Here is a 14,373-nt window from a genome sequence, read left to right on the forward strand (position 1 = left end):
GCTCTCCCCAGTCCACAGTATCTCCATACAATCAAATTGCCTGCCCCTTCCCTATTTGGCAGCAGTGAGGCAGAAAACAGTTGACTGAGACTTGTCTTTCTCTGGGCATGAGATGTTCCAGTCTTCACTTGGGTAATATGTGGTAGTAAAGACCCTGCTCAGTATCTCAGCACAGCCTGCATCACTAAAGGCTGTTTGGATAGGGAAAGGAGGGCCTTATCTTTGCTGTCCCCTCCACTGAAAATTGGAGATGGGGCATACAGGGCAGCTGGCTGATGTCAAAGAACTAAAGAAGGGGAAAGTAGCCAACTAGAGGGGAGAATAACAAACAACTGGGTTGTCCCCCAAGCCTACCCTCACTAGAAGACTGTTTAAAGTTAGGAGAGGGACTGGGTGATCCTGAGATGAGAACATGTATCAAGGAGTTGTGAAATTGTGAATTTCACTGCAGTTAGTTCCAGATTTGCTTGGAATTTCAGGTTTTGTGTGAACCTGGTGCAAGCGAACACAGAAGGCTATGAGCTCTTATAGACCCAACTCGCTGGTTTTCTTCATGAAACCCATGTGATTTTGTAATTTCAAGGTTTTCACTAGAGATTGATATACCTCAAAAAGCTTGGAGTTCAGATGAGCTTACAAAATTCTGGGTACTTTTCCCAATCTTATCTAAACTATATAAATCTTGGTGATCTACAAAATTGGGCTGGAAATCTCATAAAACGTTTTCTTGTGAGATTTCTGGCACCTCTGCATTTAGTCCCAGGAGGAATACCATAGGGGCAGCCTTTCATGGAGTATTGCAAGGAGAAATGATAATTATATGGTTAAGACACACGAGACCTGGGTTCTGTTCCAGCTGCGCTACAGACTTCTGTGTGACCGTGGGCAAGTCACACAACTTTGCTATGCCTCGGTTTTGCCATCTGTGAAAGAGGGATAATTATACTCCCCATTTCTTAGCAGTGCTGTTACGTGCTCAGACACTATGGGGATGAACGTCATAGAATGTTTTGACTTTTCTGTTTGGGAAAGGTATTCTGAATGGTTTCAGAGCCTCACAAAAAGGTTTGATTCTGAAAATTGAAGACAATTTGGAGTAAGGGTTATCCAAACTAATTGACTCGTAATTTTCTTTTAGTTGTTTCTGTTCTAGACTGTTGCCACACATGCAGAGCATGCTTTAACAGGTCATAGAATCATAGAATATTAGGGTTGGAAGGGACCTCAGGAAGTCATTTAGCCCAATCCGCTGCTCAAAGCAGGACCAACACCAACTAAATCATCCCAGCCGGGGCTTTGTCAAGCCGGGCCTTAAAAACCTCTAAGGATGGAGATTCCACCACCTCCCTAGGTAACCCATTCCAGTGCTTCACCACCCTCCTAGTGAAATAGTGTTTCCTAATATCCAACCTAGACCTCCCCCACTGCAACTTAAGACTATTGCTGCTTGTTCTATCATCTGCCAACACTGAGAATAGCCAAGCTCCTTCCTCTTTGGAACCCCCCTTCAGGTAGTTGAAGGCTGCTGTCAAATCCTCCTTCACTCTTCTCTTCTGCAGACTAAATACACCTCTACCCCGATATAGTGCTGTCCTCGGGAGCCAGAAAATCTTACCGCGTTATAGGTGAAACCGCGTTATATCGAACTTGCTTTGATCCGCCGGAGCACGCAGCCCCGCCTCCCCGGAGCACTGCTTTACCGCGTTATATCCGAATTCGTGTTATATCGGGGTAGAGGTGTAACCGCAGTTCCCTCAGCCTCTCCTCGTAAGTCTTGTACCTCAGCCCCCTAATCATTTTCGTTGCCCTGCGCTGGACTCTCTACAATTTCTCCACATGCCTTCTGTAGTGGGAAGACCAAAACTGGACGCAATACTACAGGTGTGGCCTCACCAGTGCGGAATAGAGGGGAATAATCACGTCCCTCAATCTGCTTTCAATGCTCCTACTAATACAGCCAATTAGTATTGGTACCAACAAGTAGTCATGTCCTTAGCATTAGACATTAGCTTTCTCCTTGATACACCAGCTTTGCTTTGTGTATGGATGTCACTGTACTTGAATTTCTATAGTTAACACAGCTGCCAAACCCATGCGCTTTCTTGTTTTGTTTTTCCATTTATTGTATGTCTTCTGACTCACACACTAGTCCCAGGAGGTTTAGTTCTCTCCTCATTGGATGAGTGCTGTATGAACCACTCAATTGAAGGGATTAACTAAATCCATTCGCTAATAAATAATTCTGTGATCATTCTTCAGTCCTGGAATTCTGGAAAATATGATCTCCTAGAACAAGGGTAGGCAACCTATGGCACATGTGCCGAAGGCGGCACGCAAGCTGATTTTCAGTGGCACTCACACTGCCCGGGTCCTAACCACCGGTCTGGGGGGCTCTGCATTTTAATGTAATTTTAAATGAAGCTTCTTAAACATTTTAAAAACCTTATTTACTTTACATACAACAATAGTTTAGTTATATAGTATAGACTTATAGAAAGAGACCTTCTAAAAACGTTAAAATGTATTACTGACACGCGAAACCTTAAATTAAAGTGAATAAATGAAGACTCGGCACACTGCTTCTGAAAGGTTGCCAACCCCTGTCCTAGAATGATATGGCTAGCTGTGTGTTGGAGGTGGGGCAGAGGAGAGAGAAGCCATATTATCATCACTGACTGCTGTAAAATATAATGCCTTTAGCCATAAAATTCTCTTAGCTTCATTATAAAATTCTTTGAGCCTGATACTTGAAATATCATACCATCTGCTAGCTTTAAAAACTCTTCTCTTGTTTATTCAGTCATCAAAGTCAGACCTTCTGCATACTGCGCTTTAACCACATGCACCAGTAGGGAATTTTCCTCTTTTTTTTTTTTTTTTTTTTTTTACAAATCATCTGAAAGAACCTGAAGACTAAAACATTTTTTCACAGCTAAAGAGCTGTGTTTATACTATCTAACAAATACCACAAATGTTATTAATTAGTATATTTCATAACCTACATGATAACTCGTAGCATCCCCACACACTCATTGGTTGGAAGTAAAGGTTGAAGTAGTACTTTTAATTTCAGTTAGTGTTCATCAAGTGTTTATAAAACTTACCAATAAATAATTATGACAAACGCCTTGGGTCCAATCCTGACCTTACTGAAGTGGCAAAACCTCCGTTAACTCTACAGGGAGGAGGAGCAGGCCCTCAGTCTAATAAGAATGAAAGGAACGAGTGTTTTTGTGAATTTTTAATCAGAAAAATCAGGGCTGTTTTACTAGTAAAATTTTATTATTCAATATCATTAAATGTTTGTTTTCAGTTTTATTTTTATTTAAAACATTAATTTGTATGTATTTGTTAAACTTTAATGAGATTTGCTGCTGTTGTTTTTTTAAAGTGTGTGTGTGTGTGGGGGGGGGTGAATTAATTTAATTAGGGCTTAGAGACCAAGGTGAGAAATGTCTTTTATACCCCAGAGACAATGATCTTGATACAAATTTCCATTTCATTTAATAAAAAAATTATTTAATAAAAAATAGTGACCCCCCCAACACAGGTCATCAGCCTGGGATCATCAGTACCAAAGCATAGACTTATAACATTGAGCTAACGGTGTTAACTCCACAAGCTAGCAGCACTAGTAGATTGTTATTCCTTTTATGTGGACTAGCCACTAATGAGGGATGTGGCACCCACTTTAAAATCATGATACATTTATATCATATTACGATGAATATTTTATCCATCTGGCACGGAGGAGGAGGGGCAGGCAGGGTTCCAGCGACCCCCAGCCTCACACGGAGGGAACGGGGGTTCGGCAGGCAGAGTTCCAGCGACCCCAGCCTCACACGGAGGGAACGGGGCTTCAGCAGGCAGAGTTCCAGCGACCCCAGCCTCACACGGGGGGATAAGGGGTGCGGCAGGCAGGGTTACAGTGACCCCAGCCTTGCCTGGGGGAAGGGAGCCTCAGACCAGCCCCAGGCGATATCCTGTTTTCCCTTTGGGAAATATGGTCACCCTAACCCAGAACCTTTGCGCCTTTAATGGGATTGCTCTCACTGTCAACATAACTCTTAAGAGGGAGGAGGATGAGACATCTGGTATCTCAAATCCTCCTAACCGTTCAGAAGAAGCCTACAATAAGGACACACCAATTTAAATTAAAAAAAAAAAGCTATGTAATTTGATATGAAAGGCCATGCAGAGTCTTTCTGGTTCTCCACAAAAACTGTCTGACTACCTTTTCCACCAGATTCTGAGTTACATCTTCCTTGTGATTTTATTTTATCTGTAGCTTGAGTTGTTTTATATACAACTATCTGGGCTGCACTACTGCTTCTTCACCTCCTGGACTGGTCTGCTTGGACCATGTCCTTTGCAATCCAACATGAAAGACCTGCTTTAAACTACAGGGACTCTGATTGATTGGTTCCAGCGGTTCTGTCAGTTAATGTCTGTGAACTCATGATCTGTTCCATTACCTCTGTCTTCACTGGGGTTATACTAATGAGGGCAGATTTGCAGGGCCGGCTCTAGCTTTTTGGCCGCCCCAAGCAAAACAAAAAACAAAAAATGGGGCAGCCAGAACGGCAAACCACAAAAAAAACAAAAAACCTGTGGCGCGGCCGGAGCACGGGTGCAGGGGAACCGGATAGCAGGGGGAGGAGGAGGGAGCGTGCGGGAGAGAGAGAGAAGGGGGGCGCTGCCACGCGGCCCCTCCCGCCGTGCCGCCTGCCGCCTGCTGGGAGGGCTCCGCTCCGGTCGGCGGGGAGGGAAGGACGAGGACTGCCCTGTCAGGCTTGCTGCAGGGCGCTCCCGTCCTCCGCGCCGCCACCCCCTACAGGGCAGCTGGAGCGGAACAAAAAAACAAAACAAAAAAACCGGCCGTGCCACCCTAGGATTGGGCCAAATGCCGCCTCGTTCAATCTGCCGCCCCAAGCACCAGCTTGCTCGGCTGGTGCCTGGAGCCGGCCCTGCAGATTTGGCACAATGAATTCAGATAGACCAGCACTTTAAGAGGAAATGGAGAACTACTGACGGGCGAAACATCACAAGATTCAGGGTTCAGATTCAGTTCAGGAGAGCATCAGAAATTTCAGATGCTTTTCTGAACTGTCTGAATGATCTAAATCTCTTGAGTCTGTAAAGCTGTGTAGCAAATCTTGTAGAATAGGTTCGCTGACCATAAGATATCCAGTAATTCTGCTTCCAGTTTGTTTTCCTGTTCACAAAGAACGGCCATATGCCTTCAATTAGAATCATTTTCATTTTAGATTAGGACAAGTAAAGTCTCCATGAAGAGCACACTGTATCTGCAGTGATCTAAACAACAAAGTGGCTGCCTGTCTCTTTTCTTTACATAAATAGAAAAATGAATCTGAACATTTCAGAACCTTACATTACTTGGTTCACAATTGGTTCTAAAATGGAAGAAAGTTCAGATAAGAGGTGTCTTTTCTTTTTTTCTGCTCATTCAACCATATTAGGAAACCCACTCTGCAATTTTCCTGATCGTATTATGATAAAAAGAAAGACATGACAGTGTTTTTTGCTCTTCACAAAGACAGACGTTCCTTATTTTCTGATTGAGAAGAAGCCATAGCAAATTTTGAAAATAGTGCACTTGATGTTTTAAAATGTTACAGTATTGGCAGGAACTTAAATCCTCCCCAGTGCTTAAACAGGGATGATTAAAAGTATTTCTGGAATGTTTCTGCTTTGGATGCTACTTCCAGATGTGTGTGTAAGAGGAAGAAAATGACATTGTACCAACCATAATTTTAGCCACTGATTAGATCATTTTACATGGTGGCTTTCAAAACTCCCTGGATTGTGGAAAGAAAAAAGCCCTTGCTAACGTGTCCCTGCTGTAGACAACAAAATAGCTACAGAGGCCAATTCTGATAGAAAACAGCATTTCCTTACAGTATATCATCAGCTTAACAAAGCCCACTTGAAAAGCAGCAGTTTAAGATGACATGCTCAATTATCATTTAAAATGCCTAGTACAACACCAGAGCTTTGTAGCCCATTAAGCCCTTCTTCCACAGTTAAAATTTATGATACATTCATGCAATAGGACACAATTTTATCTGTTCGTGAGCAGCAGGATTGGGTTTGTCAAACTGATTGGCAAGTTAAGTAGAAAACTGTTCTATCATAAAAAAAACAAATGCATAAAATACTCAAGTTACTTTTTTTAGGGGTTGAAAGAACAGAAGTTATCAAAAATTTATTTTCCTTCCCAGAAATGTGTCTTCCCCAACCTGTGCGTCTATCAGAGGCTCTTGCTCAGTTGTTCTAGCTTTTATATGATAAGGAATGACAGTATTCTGTAACACTCAGAAAAACAACCACCCCCTCCCACCCCTCAATAAACTGCTTAATAATAATGCTGTTTGGTGTCTCCTATAATACCAAGTAACAGGGCAGGATCAGGAAAGATTTAGCTCTTCAGTCCTAGATATGCTTATGTTATATTCTGTCAGATTATTATTATTTATGGGGGCATTACCACAACACTAATTTAAACCATAAATTCCTTTATTAAAACCAAAGGCCAAAGGGTATTTATACAATTGCTCTAAACATGTCTAAAAAGCCTAAATAATAAGCAATTTACTACATCCAAACAGTAACAAAAAATTTATAAGCATTTGATCAAGATACTTACAAACAAGCTTAGACCCATATTGGTTGGCTCCAGTGTGGTCAGGCAGGTATTAGCAATGAACTCTTGAAGAGTTTACTTTTTATACCCTTTAACAAACAAGTGATGTCATTGCCAATTACTGACTTCAGCTAAAAGCCAATTTGAGACAATTCACCCTTCTTTCCAGTCTTATTTCAGATAAGATTTACAATCTCCTTTCTCCCCAAGACCTTTCCTCCCTATCTCTTCCCCTCTTCTTGCTGACTAACAGTTTTTCCTTTGCACTTAGGTTCACATAGGCCCTAATTTTTTGAGGTAACACTGGTATGTGGGGTGGGAAGGGCCATGTTGGCTCATCTTAAGACATATTCTCTTTGTCTTATTTAAAACCACCTGCAGTCACCCCTATCAGTCAGAAGCCTTCTTTTTAGAAAATAAGAACAGCCATTCTTGAATCAGACCAGAGGTCCATCTAGCCCAGGATCCTGTCTTCCAACAGTGGCCAATGCCAAGTGCTTCAGAGGGAATGAACACAACAGGTAATCATCAAGTGATCCATCCCCTGTCGCCCATGCCAGGCTTATGGCAAACAGAACCTAGGGATACCATCCCTGCCCATCTTGGCTAATAGCCATTGATGGACCGTATCCTCCATGAACTTTCCCTTATTTCATTAGATATTCTTTGACCCAGACATCCTCTGTACTTCATTCATTCTGCCCTTATCCCTCATTATTTTTAAGGCCTTTCCTTCCACTTGCTAGTCAGGGCCTTTTTTTACAACACGCGTGCGCACACACATACAATTTCCTTAACCAAACTTAAGCTAATCCTAATTCTTTAATTTCATATTTATCCTACAAGCACCCATATAAAGCCAGATCCAAAGTCCATTGAAATCCATACAATGAGTCATATTGACTTTAGAGAGTTTTGGGTCAGGCCCATACTGAATGCACATCAAAATTCAAGAGCGTAAGTAAAGGACACTAAACTATCTAAACTGCTACATGCCACAAGCAGCCACAACAGTAGTTCCCTTAACCCACCCAGCAATATTGTTAATCTTTCCAGCTATACTCTTAGCCCAGCAGAAGAGTCTGTCCTATCTCGGGGCCTCTCCTTTTGTCCCTCCAGACCCATGAATATGATACAGTTCTGCGGTGACCTAGAATCCTACTTTCGACGTCTCCGACTCAAAGAATATTTCCAACATCCCTCTGAACAGCATACTAACCCACAGAATCCTCCCTACCAGCACTACAAAAAAAAGGATTCTGCGTGGACTCCTCCGGACGGTCGAAACAACAGACTGGATTTCTACATAGATTGCTTCCGTCAACGTGCAAAGGCTGAAATTGTGGAAAAGCAACATCACTTGCCACATAACCTCAGCAATGCTGAACACAACGCCATCTACAGCCTCAGAAACAACCCTGACATCATAATCAAAAAGGCTGACAAAGGAGGTGCTGTTGTCATCATGAATAAATTGGAATATGACCAAGAGGCTGCTAGACAGCTCTCTAACACCACATTCTACAGGCCATTATCCTCTGATCCCACTGAGGATTACCTAAAGAAACTACACCATCTGCTAAAAAAACTCCCTGACAAAGCACAGGAACAAATCTGTACAGACACATGCCTAAAACCCCGACCAGGGGTATTCTATTTGCTACCCAAGATCCATAAACCTGGATATCCTGGACGCCCCATCATCTCAGGCATTGGTACCCTAACATCAGGCTTGTCTGGTTATGTAGACTCTCTCCTCAGACCCTACGCTACCAGCACTCCCAGCTATCTTCGAGACACCACTGACTTCCTGAGGAAACTACAATCCATCGGTGATCTTCCAGAAAACACCATCCTGGCCACTATGGACGTAGAAGCCCTCTACACCAATATTCCACACAAAGATGGACTACAAGCTATCAGGAACAGTATCCCCGATAATGTCACAGCTAACCTGGTGGCTGAACTTTGTGATTTTGTCCTCACCCACAACTATTTCACATTTGGGGACAATATATACCTTCAAGTCAGCGGCACTGCTATGGGTACCCGCATGGCCCCACAATATGCCAACATTTTTATGGCTGACTTAGAACAACGCTTCCTTAGCTCTCGTCCCCTAACGCCCCTACTCTACTTGCGCTACATTGATGACATCTTCATCATCTGGACCCATAGAAAAGAAGCCCTTGAGGAATTTCACCATGATTTCAATAATTTCCATCCCACCATCAACCTCAGCCTAGATCAATCCACACAAGCGGTCCATTTCCTGGACACTACTGTGCTAATAAGCGATGGTCACATAAATACCACCCTATACCAGAAACCTACTGACCGCTACACTTACCTACATGCCTCCAGCTTCCATCCAGGACACACCACATGATCCATTGTCTACAGCCAAGCTCTAAGATATAACCGCATTTGCTCCAATCCCTCAGATAGAGACAAGCACCTACAAGATCTCTATCAAGCATTCTTAAAACTACAATACCCACCTGCTGAAGTGAAAAAACAGATTGACAGAGCCAGACGAGTACCCAGAAGTCACCTCCTACAAGACAGGCCCAACAAAGAAAATAACAGAACACCACTAGCTATCACCTTCAGCCCCCAACTAAAACCTCTCCAGCGCATCATCAGAGATCTACAACCTATCCTGAAAGATGATCCTTTACTCTCACAGATCTTGGGAGACAGACCTGTCCTCGCTTACAGACAACCCCCCCAACCTAAAGCAAATACTCACCAGCAACCACACATCACTGAACAAAACCACTAACCCAGGAACCTATCCTTGTAACAAACCCCGATGCCAACTCTGTCCACATATCTATTCAAGTGACATCATCATAGGACCTAATCACATCAGCCATACCATCAGGGGCTCGTTCACCTGCACATCTACCAATGTGATATATGCCATCATGTGCCAGCAATGCCCCTCTGCCATGTACATTGGCCAAACCGGACAGTCTCTACGTAAAAGAATTAATGGACACAAATCTGACATCAGGAATCAAAATACTCAAAAACCAGTGGGAGAACACTTTAACCTGTCTGGTCATTCAGTGACAGACTTGCGGGTGGCTATATTACAACAGAAAAACTTCAAAAACAGACTCCAACGAGAGACTGCTGAGCTGGAATTGATATGCAAACTAGACACAATCAACTCCGGATTGAATAAGGACTGGGAATGGCTGAGCCATTACAAACATTGAATCTATCTCCCCTTGTAAGTATTCTCACACTTCTTATCAAACTGTCTGTACTGGGCTATCTTGATTATCACTTCAAAAGTTTTTTTTCTCTTAATTAATTGGCCTCTCAGAGTTGGTAAGACAACTCCCACCTGTTTATGCTCTCTGTATGTGTGTATATATATCTCCTCAATATATGTTCCATTCTATATGCATCTGAAGAAGTGGGCTGTAGTCCACGAAAGCTTATGCTCTAATATATTTGTTAGTCTCTAAGGTGCCACAAGTACTCCTGTTCTTTTTAAGTAAAGGATGACCTTCTAGTGGAATTGCTGAAAATGTAAAACTGGCTTGTTAGAAGAATTTTGCTTGTCTCCTGTTTAGAAATCTATCTAATCAATTTTTTCATCTGAGAGCTTTTTGTAAAGCCCATCACTGTCGTGTCTAGAACATTGCCGGAAATTGCCATATCTGTAATAGCACAATCTTTGGGAGATCTTATTGAATTAAATTTAAAGAGCTTATAGTGGGATGTATGTATCTTCTCTAAGGGGGAGAGGTGGCCATTGTAAACCCTGGGAAGTGTTAGGAGCTTCAAAGGACTATTTTAAATGACATGTCAGACAAGAAGGTATTTCTGGGACAAAGAAACTTAAATGGATTTCCTAAGAAATACCTGGGGAACGGGGAATGCAAATTCCCACCTCCAAACCAGCCATTTGAAGCTACATGCCGAGAAAAGAACCATTGTCTGATTGATTACCTATGCCTTTGAAGATCAAAGACCCACGCCGCATAAAGAAAATGTTAATCTATGCATGTGTGCAGTGCTGGTGCTAGCCCATTGGGGACCCTAAGCAGGAATACTTTGGGTTCCCCCAACACATACTAATAATTAATAGGAGGGCCCCTTGAGCTGCTCGGAGCCCTAAGCAATTGCTTAGTTTGCTTATGCCTAGTGCCAGCTCTGCATGTGTGTTCTTGTTCTGAGCAAAAGCTGTTTTTGTAACCACAGAAAAATCCCTGTGTGAAGTTTGAAGGACTGATGCCTACCAGAGCCCTTTTGGAGTTGGGGATGATCTCTGGTAAGCTTATTAGCATGTGAAGAGGTTCTTCTGTTGTTTTTTAATGTTTTCCCTGGAAGGTTTTTTCCTTAAGAGTAAATGTGCTTGCTTAAAAAGGGCTAGGTGGTAACTTAACTGTGAGCAATTATGCTGTTTATTGCATTTGGAGAGAAAGCAAAGTTAGACTCTGGCTGTTTAGGCCATCTGACTTACTAGGGAACTCACAGTGTGGGCAGAAAACTGTGAAGCCTGGAAATACCCTGTCAGGGTCCCAAGAGAGGTGATGGTTGAGGGGCTGGGAGGCATGGAGTGGGTGCCTTTGCTGGACCATGATGGGAAAATACAGTTCCAATTGACCTGAACCATGACAGATGCAATCCCACTGAGTTCAACCAATATTCAGTTCCATTTATTTGCTTGTTAATTTTTTTTATCAGATAATTCTCCTAGACTTTAGACTCCTCCCATAGTTTAAAACACAGAATTGCTACAAAATTTTAAATCTGCACTACAAAAATTCTTTTAGCCACTTTTTCAATGATCTGACTTCACTTTAAGAACAATAATATGAAAACACCAGATCCAGAGACTCTAGGTAGGCTATCTTAGTGTCTAGCAAAGATCCCACATATTTCCCAAACACCCATAAATAATTATAGCTTTCTAGCATTGACTTGCTTGAATGAAACTCAATGGAGATACACTGGAGTAAATGAGGGCAGGACTTGACCCTAAGATATTTTATTTACACTTGGATAACTCAGTAGCTCACTAAGAGCTAATGACTGATTTCATTTTTTTTAAAGTACATTGTTAGTTACATTTAAAACAACCGTAAAGAACAAACACACTATACAAATAGAATGGCCAAAATGTAGTTTATTCAGACAACACAGGGAGTTCTTCATGCAAGTAATGAATGAGTGAAGAATCAGGTGCTTTTTATTCATATTACTACAGAAACAAGGGGGCACAAATTCTGCCAATTTGAGAATGTGCTTCATAACTGGGAGGAAGGATGGTCTTGGGGTTTAAGACACAGGATAAAGCTTCAGGCAATCTAGGTTCATTTCCTGTAGACTTCTTTTGTGAATTTAGGAAAACCACTGAATCTCTATGCCTCAGGTTTCCATCTTCAAAGCAAAGATTATACCTCACAGCAGGAGTATGACGATAAATACCTGGAAAGCACTTGGATACTATGGTCATGGAGCCCGTATAAGTATGTAAGCAGAAAGGAGCTATTTTTGTGACTCACAGATATCCCCACAGGGCCGGCTCCAGGCACCAGCCGAGCAAGCTCATGCTTGGGGCGGCAGATTTCAAAGGGTGGCATTCCATCTAATCCTTTTGTTTTGTTTTGTTTTGTGCTTCACCACTTTGGCCGCCCCTGCAGGTTTTTTCTTTTTGGTTTACTGCTCTCACCGCCCTGTAGGGGGCAGAGGAGGGGAGCGCCCTGCATCAAGCCCGGTAGGGCAGCCCGTGTCCTTCCATGCCTGCCGAACGGAGCGGCGTGGAGCCCTCACAGCAGGCGGTGCAATGGGAGGGGCCGTGTGGCAAGCGCCCCGCTTAAGGAAGCCCTGGCCGCCCCCTTCTCTCCCCTCCCCCCGCTAGCCGGGGTGCGCACTCCGCTGCCCGGGGTCTGCAGGGCCGGGAGTCCCCCTGCACCCACGCTCCCACCACCCCGCAGGTATTTTTTGTTTGTTTTTATTTTTTCTTTTCTTCGCCGCTCCGGCAGGCGGGCCAGTTTGTCGTCCCCCCACTCGCCGCTCCGGTTGGGGGCAGGTTTGTTCCCCCCCCCTTTGCTGCTCCGGCCGGCCGGTTTGTTCTCCCCCCTCCCCCTTCGCTGCTCCGGCCGGGGGCAGGTTTGTTTCCCGGGCCCCCCCATCCGCCCTTTTGCCGCTCTGGCCAGTTTGTTGTCTTCCCCCCCTCTCCCCCCGGCTGGGGGCAGGTTTGTTTCCCGCTCCCCCCCCTTTGCTGCTCCGGCCGGCTGGTTTGTTCTCCCCACCCCCCCTTCGCCGCTCCGGACGGGGGCAGGTTTGTTTTCCTCCTCCCCTCCCCCTACCCATGCTGCTCCGGCGGCCGGGCGTTTTTTGCTTTGGGCGGCAAAAAAGCCAGAGCCGGCCCTGTATCCCCAAAGACATAAGAGCATACTTGGAGCCTAATCCAGCTCTCTTTGGCATCAGTGGGAATTTTCCCATTGATGTAATTGGAAATTGGATGACACCTTTGATCAAACTGCCTGTGACTTCTTAGTGCGTACCCTTTGGTAGGTGTGGCCATGAATAATAGTTTAAAAAGTTTAAAAGTCTAAAAAAAAAATTAAGTGCATAATGGCAAAGATTTGCCAGCATGGATCTTCTGTAAAGCATAGTAGTGACCAGAGTGAGCACCCCTGTCCTGGTGCCATGCCGACATCTAGAACATATGACAAATATCATACTTGCACAAAAACGAAATGAAATTTAATACAGAAGTTATTTAATTAACCTGGCCCTTGGTTTCTGAAGTTGAAAGTTTAGTGTGGTGTAAAGTCCTTGGTTTGTATTTTAATTAGGTTAAATGTGATCAGATCAGAAGGATTTTTCAGCTCAGGGTTAAGGAACACTAGCAAATCTGCATGTGGTAATATGCAGTTTATGTTGCGTGTTCCACACTTTTATGAGCACCTCATTCACTAGCAATAATAATGACACTATCAGTGGGAAACGTGCAGTTTCCAACCTCTCTACTGTTTATAAGAAACACTGAGAAAATGAGAGAGCCTGTGGTCATTGCCCACTGCAGTCTTTTACCTCCTAAGGGCCAGGTTTGGTAAAGTGTACTCACCCATGATGTAAAATGCAAATCCGTAAATGAAGGTGTTTTGCCTGAAACAGCACAGACATGTACTTTGCATAATAAGAAAAAGCAAGCCTTGATGGAGATTTTATAAGAAATACACATAGCCCAGCAAATAGCTGCTTTTTTAGTGCAAATGGGCGGAGCCTGGGATATCAATAGGGAGGAAAACTCTGCTGTTCCACTGAATGGGATTTCAGTGTGGCTATCCTGTAAAGTATCAGCATCTAATTAGGGAGCCTAGGTCCTGAGTTATAGGGGCCTATGGGGCCTAGAGCCCACCACTATTCTGGAAAGTGGGCCCAGCCTCACCAATGTTTGAGCCAGTGAAGCAAGCAGAATTTTGTTTAGGAGGGATAACATGTTACCTGCTTGGAAGCCTGAAATTTGAGTGCCACTGTGACCTGGTTCACAGGGTCTCCAGACGGGGGGGGGGGGGGGGGCATTCGGGCCAAATTTGAGTGGCATTGGGACCTGGTGCTTGAGGTCACAATGCCACTCAAACCTGGTCCTGTACCACTCTCTCTGGCGACCCCGTGCACCAAGTCACAATGCCATTCAAATGTGGCCTAGCCACCCCTCTGTCATGCCATGCCTA

At 43.7% G+C, this 14,373-nt stretch overlaps 1 long non-coding RNA gene across 1 annotated transcript in view; it reads left to right on the forward strand.

Moving 5' to 3' along the window:
• Window positions 1-12,118: 12,118 nt before the first annotated feature.
• LOC112058777 (uncharacterized) overlaps window positions 12,119-14,373 on the forward strand; it is a 121,424-nt gene continuing 119,169 nt past the window's right edge. The window contains exon 1 of the long non-coding RNA XR_010602136.1: window positions 12,119-12,624. This is a non-coding gene — a long non-coding RNA (uncharacterized LOC112058777). The remainder of the gene's footprint in view (window positions 12,625-14,373) is intronic.

Source organism: Chrysemys picta, chromosome 6 (assembly GCF_011386835.1).
Source record: "Chrysemys picta bellii isolate R12L10 chromosome 6, ASM1138683v2, whole genome shotgun sequence".
NCBI classification, from domain to species: Eukaryota; Metazoa; Chordata; order Testudines; family Emydidae; genus Chrysemys; species Chrysemys picta.